This window comes from Sinohyriopsis cumingii, chromosome 17 (genome assembly GCF_028554795.1).
Source record: "Sinohyriopsis cumingii isolate HCF-2022 chromosome 17, ASM2855479v2, whole genome shotgun sequence".
NCBI classification, from domain to species: domain Eukaryota; kingdom Metazoa; phylum Mollusca; class Bivalvia; order Unionida; family Unionidae; genus Sinohyriopsis; species Sinohyriopsis cumingii.
Genome location: NC_142977.1, coordinates 32,995,841 through 33,007,971, shown reverse-complemented (window position 1 = coordinate 33,007,971; position 12,131 = coordinate 32,995,841).

Sequence of the window (12,131 nt, the reverse complement as noted above, 5' to 3'; positions counted from 1 at the left end):
TAAAATGTATGAACCACAGGCTTTATAAAATGTATAAACTACAGGGTTTATAAAATGCATGAACTACAGGGTTTACAAAATGTATAAACTACAGGGTTTACAAAATGTATAAACTACAGGGTTTACAAAATGTATAAACTACAGGGTTTACAAAATGTATAAACTACAGGGTTTACAAAATGTATAAACTACCATGTTTACAAAATGTATAAAGTACAGGGTTTACAAAATGTATAAACTACAGGGTTTATAAAATGTATGAACTACAGGGTTTACAAAATGTATAAACTACAGGTTTTACAAAATGTATAAACTACAGTGTTTACAAAATGTATAAACTACAGGGTTTACAAAATGTATAAACTACAGGGTTTATAAAATGTATGAACTACAGGGTTTACAAAATGTATAAACTACAGGTTTTACAAAATGTATAAACTACAGGGTTTACAAAATGTATAAACTACAGGGTTTACAAAATGTATAAACTACAGGGTTTACTCAATGTATAAACTACAGGTTTTATAAAATGCATGAAGTACAGGGTTTATAAAATGTATGACCTACAGGGTTCACAAAATGTATAAACTACAGGGTTTACAAAATGTATAAACTACAGGGTTTACAAAATGTATACAAAATGTATAAACTACAGGATGTATAAACTACAGGGTTTACAAAATGTATAAACTACAGGGTTTACAAAATGTATAAGCTACAGGGTTTACAAAATGTATAAACTACAGGGTTTATAAAATGTATAAACTACAGGGTTTACAAAATGTATAAACTACAGGACTTATAAAATGTATAAACTACAGGATGTATAACTACAGGGTTTACAAAATGCATAAACTACAGGGTTTACAAAATGTATAAGCTACAGGGTTTACAAAATGTATAAACTACAGGGTTTACAAAATGTATAAACTACAGGGTTTATAAAATGTATAAACTACAGGGTTTACAAAATAGCATAAACTACAGGGTTTACAAAATGTATAAACTACAGGGTTTACTAAATGTATAAACTACAGGGTTTATAAAATGTATGAACTACAGGGTTTATAAAATGTATGAACTACAGGGTTTACAAAATGTATAAACTACAGGGTTTACAAAATGTATAAACTACAGGGTTTACAAAATGTATAAACTACAGGGTTTACTAAATGTATAAACTACAGGGTTTATAAAATGCATGAACTACAGGGTTTACAAAATGTATAAACTACAGTGTTTACTAAATGTATGAACTACAGGGTTTATAAAATGTATGAACTACACGGTTTATAAAATGTATGAACTACAGGGTTTACAAAATGTATAAACTACAGGGTTTTTCAAAATGTATAAACTACAGGGTTTACAAAATGTATAAACTACAGGGTTTACAAAATGTATAAACTACAGGGTTTACTAAATGCATAAACTACAGGGTTTATAAAATGTATAAACTACAGGGTTTACAAAATGTATAAACTACAGGGTTTACAAAATGTATAAACTACAGGGTTTACTAAATGTATAAACTACAGGTTTTATAAAATGCATGAAGTACAGGGTTTATAAAATGTATGACCTACAGGTTCACAAAATGTATAAACTACAGGGTTTACAAAATGTATAAACTACAGGGTTTACAAAATGTATACAAAATGTATAAACTACAGGATGTATAAACTACAGGGTTTACAAAATGTATAAACTACAGGGTTTACAAAATGTATAAGCTACAGGGTTTACAAAATGTATAAACTACAGGGTTTATAAAATGTATAAACTACAGGGTTTACAAAATGTATAAACTACAGGGCTTATAAAATGTATGAACTACAGGATGTATAACTACAGGGTTTACAAAATGCATAAACTACAGGGTTTACTAAATGTATAAACTACAGGGTTTACAAAATGTATAAACTGCAGGGTTTACAAAATGTATAAACTACAGGGTTTATAAAATGTATAAACTACAGGGTTTACAAAATAGCATAAACTACAGGGTTTACAAAATGTATAAACTACAGGGTTTACTAAATGTATAAACTACAGGGTTTATAAAATGTATGAACTACAGGGTTTATAAAATGTATGAACTACAGGGTTTACAAAATGTATAAACTACAGGGTTTACAAAATGTATAAACTACAGGGTTTACAAAATGTATAAACTACAGGGTTTACTAAATGTATAAACTACAGGGTTTATAAAATGCATGAACTACAGGGTTTACAAAATGTATAAACTACAGTGTTTACTAAATGTATGAACTACAGGGTTTATAAAATGTATAAACTACACGGTTTATAAAATGTATGAACTACAGGGTTTACAAAATGTATAAACTACAGGGTTTTTCAAAATGTATAAACTACAGGGTTTACAAAATGTATAAACTACAGGGTTTACTAAATGTATGAACTACAGGGTTTATAAAATGTATAAACTACAGTGTTTACTAAATGTATGAACTAAAGGGTTTATAAAATGTATAAACTACACGGTTTATAAAATGTATGAACTACAGGGTTTACAAAATGTATAAACTACAGTGTTTACTAAATGTATGAACTACAGGGTTTATAAAATGTATAAACTACAGGGTTTATAAAATGTATGAAGTACAGGGTTTACAAAATGTATAAACTACAGGGTTTACAAAATGTATAAACTATAGGGTTCACAAATGTATAAACTACAGGGTTCACAAAATGTATAAACTACAGGGTTTACAAAATGTATAAACTACAGGGTTTACACAATGTATAAACTACAGGGTTTACACAATGTATAAACTACAGGGTTTACACAATGTATAAACTACAGGGTTTACAAATGTATAAACTACAGGGTTTACAAAATGTGCAAACTATAGGGTTTACAAAATTTATAAACTACAGGGTTTACAAAATGTATAAACTACAGGGTTACAAAATGTATAAACTACAGGGTTTAAGAAATGTATAAACTACAGGGTTTACAAAATGTATAAACTAGAGGGTTTACAAAATGTATAAACTACAGGGTTTACAAATGTATAAACTACAGGGTTCACAAAATGTATAAACTACAGGGTTTACAAAATGTATAAACTACAGGGCTTACACAATGTATAAACTACAGGGTTTACACAATGTATAAACTACAGGGTTTACACAATGTATAAACTACAGGGTTTACAAATGTATAAACTGCAGGGTTTACAAAATGTATAAACTACAGGGTTTGCAAAATGTATAAACTACAGGGTTTACAAAATGTACAAACTACAGGGTTTACTAAATGTATAAACTACAGGGTTTATAAAATGTATGAACTACAGGGTTTATAAAATGTATAAACTACAGGGTTTATAAAATGCATGAACTACAGGGTTTACAAAATTTATAAACTACAGGGTTTACAAAATGTATAAACTACAGGGTTTACAAAATGTATAAACTACAGTGTTTACTAAATGTATAAACTACAGGGTTTACAAAATGTATAAACTACCATGTTTACAAAATGTATAAACTACAGGGTTTATAAAATGTATGAACTACAGGGTTTGCAAAATGCATAAACTACAGGGTTTATAAAATGTATGAACTACAGGGTTTGCAAAATGTATAAACTACAGGGTTTACAAAATGTATAAAGTACAGGGTTTACAAAATGTATAAACTATAGGGTTTATAAAATGTATGAACTACAGGGTTTGCAAAATGTATAAACTACAGGGTTTACAAAATGTATAAAGTACAGGGTTTACAAAATGTATAAACTACAGGGTTTACAAAATGTATAAAGTACAGGGTTTACAAAATGTTTAAACTACAGGGTTTATAAAATGTATGAACTACAGGGTTTACAAAATGTATAAACTACAGGGTTTACAAAATGTATAAACTACAGGGTTTACAAAATGTATAAACTACACGGTTTACAAAATGTATAAACTACAGGTTTTATAAAATGCATGAAGTACAGGGTTTATAAAATGTATGACCTACAGGGTTCACAAAATGTATAAACTACAGGGTTTACAAAATGTATAAACTACAGGGTTTACAAAATGTATACAAAATGTATAAACTACAGGATGTATAAACTACAGGGTTTACAAAATGTATAAACTACAGGGTTTACAAAATGTATAAGCTACAGGGTTTACAAAATGTATAAACTACAGGGTTTATAAAATGTATAAACTACAGGGTTTACAAAATGTATAAACTGCAGGGTTTACAAAATGTATAAACTACAGGGTTTATAAAATGTATAAACTACAGGATGTATAACTACAGGGTTTAGAAAATGCATAAACTACATGGTTTACTAAATGTATAAACTACAGGGTTTACAAAATGTATAAATTGCAGGCTTTACAAAATGTATAAACTACAGGGTTTATAAAATGTATAAACTACAGGGTTTACAAAATAGCATAAACGACAGGGTTTACTAAATGTATAAACTACAGGATTTACTAAATGTATAAACTACAGGGTTTATAAAATGTATGAACTACAGGGTTTATAAAATGTATGAACTACAGGGTTTACAAAATGTATAAACTACAGGGTTTACAAAATGTATAAACTACAGGGTTTACTAAATGTATAAACTACAGGGTTTATAAAATGCATGAACTACAGGGTTTACAAAATGTATAAACTACAGTGTTTACTAAATGTATGAACTACAGGGTTTATAAAATGTATAAACTACACGGTTTATAAAATGTATGAACTACAAGGTTTACAAAATGTATAAACTACAGGGTTTTTCAAAATGTATAAACTACAGGGTTTACAAAATGTATAAACTACAGGGTTTACAAAATGTATAAACTACAGGGTTTATAAAATGTATAAACTACAGGGTTTACAAAATGTATAAACTACAGGGTTTACTAAATGTATGAACTACAGGGTTTATAAAATTTATAAACTACAGTGTTTACTAAATGTATGAACTAATGGGTTTATAAAATGTATAAACTACAGGGTTTATAAAATGTATGAACTACAGGGTTTACAAAATGTATAAACTACAGTGTTTACTAAATGTATGAACTACAGGGTTTATAAAATGTATAAACTACACGGTTTATAAAATGTATGAACTACAGGGTTTACAAAATGTATAAACTACAGGGTTTACAAAATGTATAAACTACAGGGATTACAAAATGTATAAACTACAGGGTTTATAAAATGTATGAACTACGGGGTTTATAAAATGTATGAACTACAGGGTTTACAAAATGTATAAACTACAGGGTTCACAAAATGTATAAACTAGAGGGTTTACAAAATGTATAAACTACAGGGTTTACAAATGTATAAACTACAGGGTTCACAAAATGTATAAACTACAGGGTTTACAAAATGTATAAACTACAGGGTTTACACAATGTATAAACTACAGGGTTTACACAATGTATAAACTACAGGGTTTACAAATGTATAAACTACAGGGTTTACAAAATGTGCAAACTACAGGGTTTACAAAATTTATAAACTACAGGGTTTACAAAATGTATAAACTACAGGGTTACAAAATTATAAACTACAGGGTTTAAGAAATGTATAAACTACAGGGTTTACAAAATGTATAAACTAGAGGGTTTACAAAATGTATAAACTACAGGGTTTACAAATGTATAAACTACAGGGTTCACAAAATGTATAAACTACAGGGTTTACAAAATGTATAAACTACAGGGCTTACACAATGTATAAACTACAGGGTTTACACAATGTATAAACTACAGGGTTTACACAATGTATAAACTACAGGGTTTGCAAATGTATAAACTACAGGGTTTACAAAATGTGCAAACTACAGGGTTTACAAAATGTATAAACTACAGGTTTTATAAAATGTATAAACTACAGGGTTTACAAAATGAGCATCAAGCTGAAGATACATTTAATTACTGAGTTATTGTCGTTGTGTTTGTTTGTGTAGAGTTAGATGTATCAATCATCGAATACCGTACCTGTTGATTGAATATTGTCGCATTTTAACTTGAAAGAAATCCGACAGAAAATGCTTTCGCTGTGACTCTTATCATATTGGTGATAAATTCCATTATCTTTTAAAAATGTCCTATCTGTAAAGATGTCAGAATATCTAAAATTCCTAAGAAGTCCTATAAAAAGTCCCCATGGCATAACATTTCACGATTCTAATTCGAATTCATAGAATTGTACCACACTTACCAAACTTAAAATTTTTGTAGAGAAAGTGATACTTCATTAGGCAAAATTATGCAAATGGCTGTAATTTTTTAAAGAATTTTTCACTTATTTTACATGCTGTTTACTATTGTAGTTATATTATTTTAAAATGTGTAAACTGTATCGCTTTCCCCCTTATGGGGTACTTAATAATGAATAACAGTTCCAAGTTCAAGTTGTAAAATGTTTGGTACTTCGTCCCCGCTCGAGTTTTATTCGTTATCAATCGTGCACTGTTACGAGACAACTTGAACCTTGGTATGCTTCATGCCAAAACTGTTATTTGCTTTGATTTACCTTGACCCTAGGCCCATCATCGCAAGCCACTGGAGACAATCCGTTACGTTCCTGTGTCACTTGTAGCTGCCTATACGGAGATTTCGTTACTTTTCATGAATTTACAAAAACAAATATAAGTCGTCAACAAAACACTACTAATATCTCCAAACTAAAATGAAATTTCTCGTTTTATTGATCGTGTATGAGAGAGACAGTTTGGCTTATTCCAACAGCTTGTATGGTCATGTTGAATCACATTGGCGAGAAGACAATGATTGGTTAATTAGACTTATACATATGGTGATGGGACTACTGGTCATAGGGAGTTTGGTCATAGTCATGTGGTAATATAGACTTTGAATCATAAGAACCTTTGTCAAAAGGACTACTAATGCTAAAGACTATTGGTCATGGTATTATTAGTCATAGGATCCCAAACACTAAAGTTTATATTTGTTTCATGTGACGGATTTTCGGAAAGACCATTTCAAACAAGTATTTGCTTCGTTAGATTGGCATTATGACATACAAGCTTTTTGTTTCAGTGTAATCATTCAACCAAATGGATGTTTCTAAATGGGTAAAAAAAAACAATTGCATCAAGCGGAAACCAACTGTTCTGCATGGGATTTTCTGAGTCGAACAACCGACTCTGAAACGTAAACGCCTTCTCTGAGAGAGAGAGAGAGAGAGAGATCAGATCCGTCGCAAAGTTCAACCAAACATAGCATACGTGCGTTCAATCGCTTATGTGTTACATACTTAGGACTACTAACTTGAGCACAAAGTCTCGGTAGAACTATAATGCATTAAAGTTACCATGCTAACTACATGGGAGTTTTAGTATTTGTTCAAAATGCAGTTTAACCTGCTCTTAAAGATGTTCAGAGTTTCAGATTATAACAAGTTAAAATGATCTTTTAAACCGTTAGCTAACAATGATTCGTTTGAATTTTATCTTAGCAAACTTTTTCCCATATTATTTTATGTCAAATGTACCGACGTACGACCAGCTGTGCGCTTTGAGATAAAATATGATGAACAAGTTTGAGAAGTATCACGAAACGACCATGACTCCTTTCCTTATCGCTTCCAGTACTCACTCACCGACCACAGTGGTGAATCCCTTACATCCAGATTTATTTATGCCGCTATGCAAAGACATATAGTCCTTTGAATGCATAATAAAACGAGCAACCTTGTCATGTATCTAGGTGAGTTACTTCCCTTGATACTACACGACGGCTAGAAGGCAGACCTAATCCTATATCATTTGCAGAAAACGCTTTTCAATGTCTCCGCCAAATTACATGTCAAGCCCACAAGAATGAACACCTTCGTTTCCTTTGTTTTAATCAACGTAAGGATGAACTCTAATGCCCATGCCCTTCATGTATTAAACTACATATAACGTCCCAACGTATCACATTGCACCGTCTTGCCAATATACGTGTCCAGGTTTCTGAACACTTCTGATACGACCGATGGTAAGTACAATTTGTTTTTTGATTTGCTCCAGTGGTCTTAGAGTCCTTAGTGAAATTATACTTCCCTAGTATTTCACTTCTGTTATCAGTGACCATCCTAGTATGTTATTGAGTATGTGTATTATCGAATGCACTCTTGATTAAAGGTTTCTTCAGTCGATAACATTTTTAGGTTAACGAAAACGGGATTGGTCTGTTCACAGCCTCTCCCCTTTTGTGTACGTTTTTCTTAAGTCGCTTTCTTTGTACAATATCACCAGAAAGTTTTATTTTCAGCATTTCTAGCAAGAAATTGTTATCATGTTCTGCCATGCCTGGACAAGTCACATGATGAGGATCAGGAATAATAATAGCATCCACCAACTGCTAGTTCTTCCTCCCCCCCCCCCCCATAGCCTTAGAATAATGATAGCATAAGCAGAGTGACATCAAATACGGGAGGGTGTTGACATTTCATTTTTCAAACATCATCAACAGTATTATCCATCATTCGCTTGAAGATCAAACTACATCAGGCTTTAACATCTTGAATGAGAACCTTCTGTTTCGGCTTTTGTCCTTGTCTTGTTTATATTCCTGGAATCATATTTTCACTAAATACTGAACTGGGAACTAAGAAACGGAGTTGATTCGGACCGTTGCTCCACTTCCCAAACTGGATATAGAATGTTGCAATCATCCTCAAAACCAACAGAAGCCTTAGCATCTCCATGTCCTGTTGTATGTGCAATGAGAATTTCTTTCAGCACGAACTTAATACATATTTATCATGCCATTGCATACTCTGAATGTGGTGCCACTGGTAACAGATTTGCTGTGCAGCCAACATGACCTCCGGGACATTGTACATAAAAAACTCACCTTTGAGCCATGCTATAGTCTAACACATTTTTTTTCTCTGTTGTTTTATACAACGTATAATCAAGATTCTACACAAACCACGCATAACATTAACTGGTCTGACTAGTTTCATATTATCTGTCATATCCATTTCATTGACCTTCACCGTTGCTTTGCCTACAATGTTGGAGGCCCTTTTCATAGATGTTCAGATAGGTGGTGGAATGTCAGTGGCTGCAAGTAGGTATCTAGCCCTGGTGTTTCCAATTGGTGTATCACATAGTAGAGCTTGAAACATCATATGTAAAGCAGCAGGATTTGGCCCGGCCTTATTTGATCTTACTTTCTCAGACAACTTATAATCTGGTGAATTAAAACTACATTTGTTGCACATCATTTTATGTTTACAAGCAAGTCCCCATATTCTTCCACTAGCAGTTTGGAAATCATGCACCTCACATTTGTTGTCTTGATTGCCAACGCGACTGATGATATCGTTCCACATTTCAGCATCTTTTGTTCATGCAAATCATATGGGTCCCATCACTCGGATTCACTTCTGTCTCTATCAGGTCCAGTTTAGCTTTGGATGATGACCATATAATTCTAGCAGACACAAGTGTGCAATTATCTAGTGCCACCATTGACTGGTGACCCCCTTTTATCAGCTTCGTCACTGCCACCACGAGCAGGAACTTCTGTATCTATTCTTCTTGCAGCACCGAAACGTGGTAGATTATCATCAGTCTGGAATCTGACCTCTTTGTTATGTGGTTTTAAAAAGTGAACCCGTTCATGGTTTAAATTAAAATAACTGCATTTAAAAGTGCAATTATTATCCTCCTCCTACACCTCCTCCTTTCTCTCTCTCTCTCTCTCTCTCTCTCTCTCTCTCTCTCTCTCTCTCTCTGATATAAGACGGAAAAGGTGTGAAGCACTGATATCAAAGAACTCCACCAACTCTTCAGTACCTGAATGATATCACTGCATTAGTTACTACCCCTAACTAGCGTATTCAGATGCTAACAGATTCCAGAGCCCTGGTTTAATTACTTCATACTGGTAAGAAAAACCATCGATGTTTATGATAAAGGATTGGAGACATGTTGCAAAAGAACAAATGTTGTAAAGTTCAATTCTTAAATATTCATGACAATTAATTGAAACTCATTTTGAACTTCCTTGTGCTTCTAATACAATGGTGTCAGAAACAAATCACGCAACTATCGTATTCATTATACGTATGCGGCAGTATTTCAAACACATTTATTTTGTCACAGATAAAAGCTTGTTTCGTTAAAGTAAAAATGTCTAACCGTGATAGGTCACGGTTATTACTTCCAGGTCAGTAGCGTCGAATTTAGTTCCATTCTTTTTCTATAACATTTTTCCTCTCTCATTTTGGTGGGGATAAAAGAGTTTGATTTTGGCATTCCTGGTGTTTATTTAAAGATAGTTATTTATTATTTAAATATTAGCATTATGGCTTAGTCATCTGTGTGTAATTTGACGACAATGCATAGTGTGTAATGAGGCACTGATGCTGATCCGGAAGTGACATATCTGACCCAATACACGTTGCTTTGTTTACAGTCCAGCCTCTCAACAAATGCCGGAGTACCTATGTCATGACAACAACTTCACCGTGAGTTCATCTTTGAAGATACTTAGATTTATCACATGATTTATTACACTGGGCACAAGGGAAAGTTCAGTGCTGAGAAACAAATATGGAGACTATATATAACAAATAACTGTGATTGGAGCCCGGGTGATAGTTTTAGAGCAGGTTGTTAGTCTAAACTGCGTGACAAAAGAGTGCATTTTAAAGTGTTTTTTTTTTTTGCTGACTGGGTCTGGATGCTATTCCTTTCGTCTCATAAAAGGGTTCGGAAGAGCATTAATCCTTGACCGATACAATATTACATAAATTTTGTCACAGCAGTAAAGGTCGCAGTGGTTGCTCTATTCACATTCGAAGGGTATATTTTTAGTGGAGAGATGAAATTTAAAAATAATCACATATGTGCAATCACAGGGAAATATCGTAAAATTTAAGGAAGAAGAAGGAACATCGTGGGCGATAGTTTATTGACAGAAACAAACTCACAACTAGAAAGTGTTTGCTTTTAGTGATGACGAGCAAATGAGTAAGCGTGTTCAGTTCTAGCAGGAGTCTCACTCAGGTTATAAGGTATTTTGAGTGGCTTTAATATAAAAAATGGTGATGATGACAGTGAAAGAAATCACAGAACATGTGAAAACACGCGGTTGCTGGAATGGAGTTGAAATATCCATGCGCATTCACATGAAGACGTTGCATTTGTTGCCATGCCGCTATTAATTCCGTTTCAGATCATAATCCTTTCTCTAGTCTTGGCCATCGAAATGAGCTAGTGTTTCTCTTTATGGCGACGTAAACACTTTGGTTCCTCCATTTTTTTTCCGGGTCAACCCTTTGATGTAACATTTGCTACATGTAGATAGGACCGGAGCCATTGATCTAAGCAACTGTTTTCTATGTCTATGAGGAAGAGTGAGATACAAGTTTTGTACAAAAACTACAAAACATTAACGAATTCTGACTTTATAACGTCTCTTGAAAGCAGAAAGACAATAAAATTTAAACGAATAAAAAAAATTGTTTTTAATTACTAAATTCTTGCGATATGTTATGAGCTTTTATTAATATTATTATGAGCTTTTATTATTATTATTATTATTATTACACCTTAGTTTCCACATTTTCGGTAATCCTCCAGGGATATTGTTGAAATAATCTGGTTAGTTTTGTTAAGTTTCTGCTAATGCATTACATTGTTATCAAACGTAATTCGACATCGATCGGTCTGGGACGATATTAACGTTGCCATGAAGTGCATCTTCAGTGAAGGCCAGTCTCTATCTGTCGTTTCGAACCCTTCATTTTAATTTTTGCTGGTTATAGCGGTGAATATATTACACGTTGTATACAATACAAATGAAATGTACCAACTTTTACGTTTACATGTGCGATCGTCTGCGTTACAGGATGTACTTTACAATGGGCATATGGCTGCTCTATCAACTAAACAGATTTTATGTCTTTAACATTGTACTCGCCGTTGACGACTACATTTTTACAAATGAAAAGAGTTTGCGCAGACGGAACTAGCTTCGATTTGAAATTTATTGAACTGAATGGATTAAATAATCTTCAGCTTGATAGTAGTCGTGCAAGGTAAATAATTTCGAAGACCTGATGTGGGGTACAATTTATAACCCACTGGGGGTACAATTTATAACCCACTG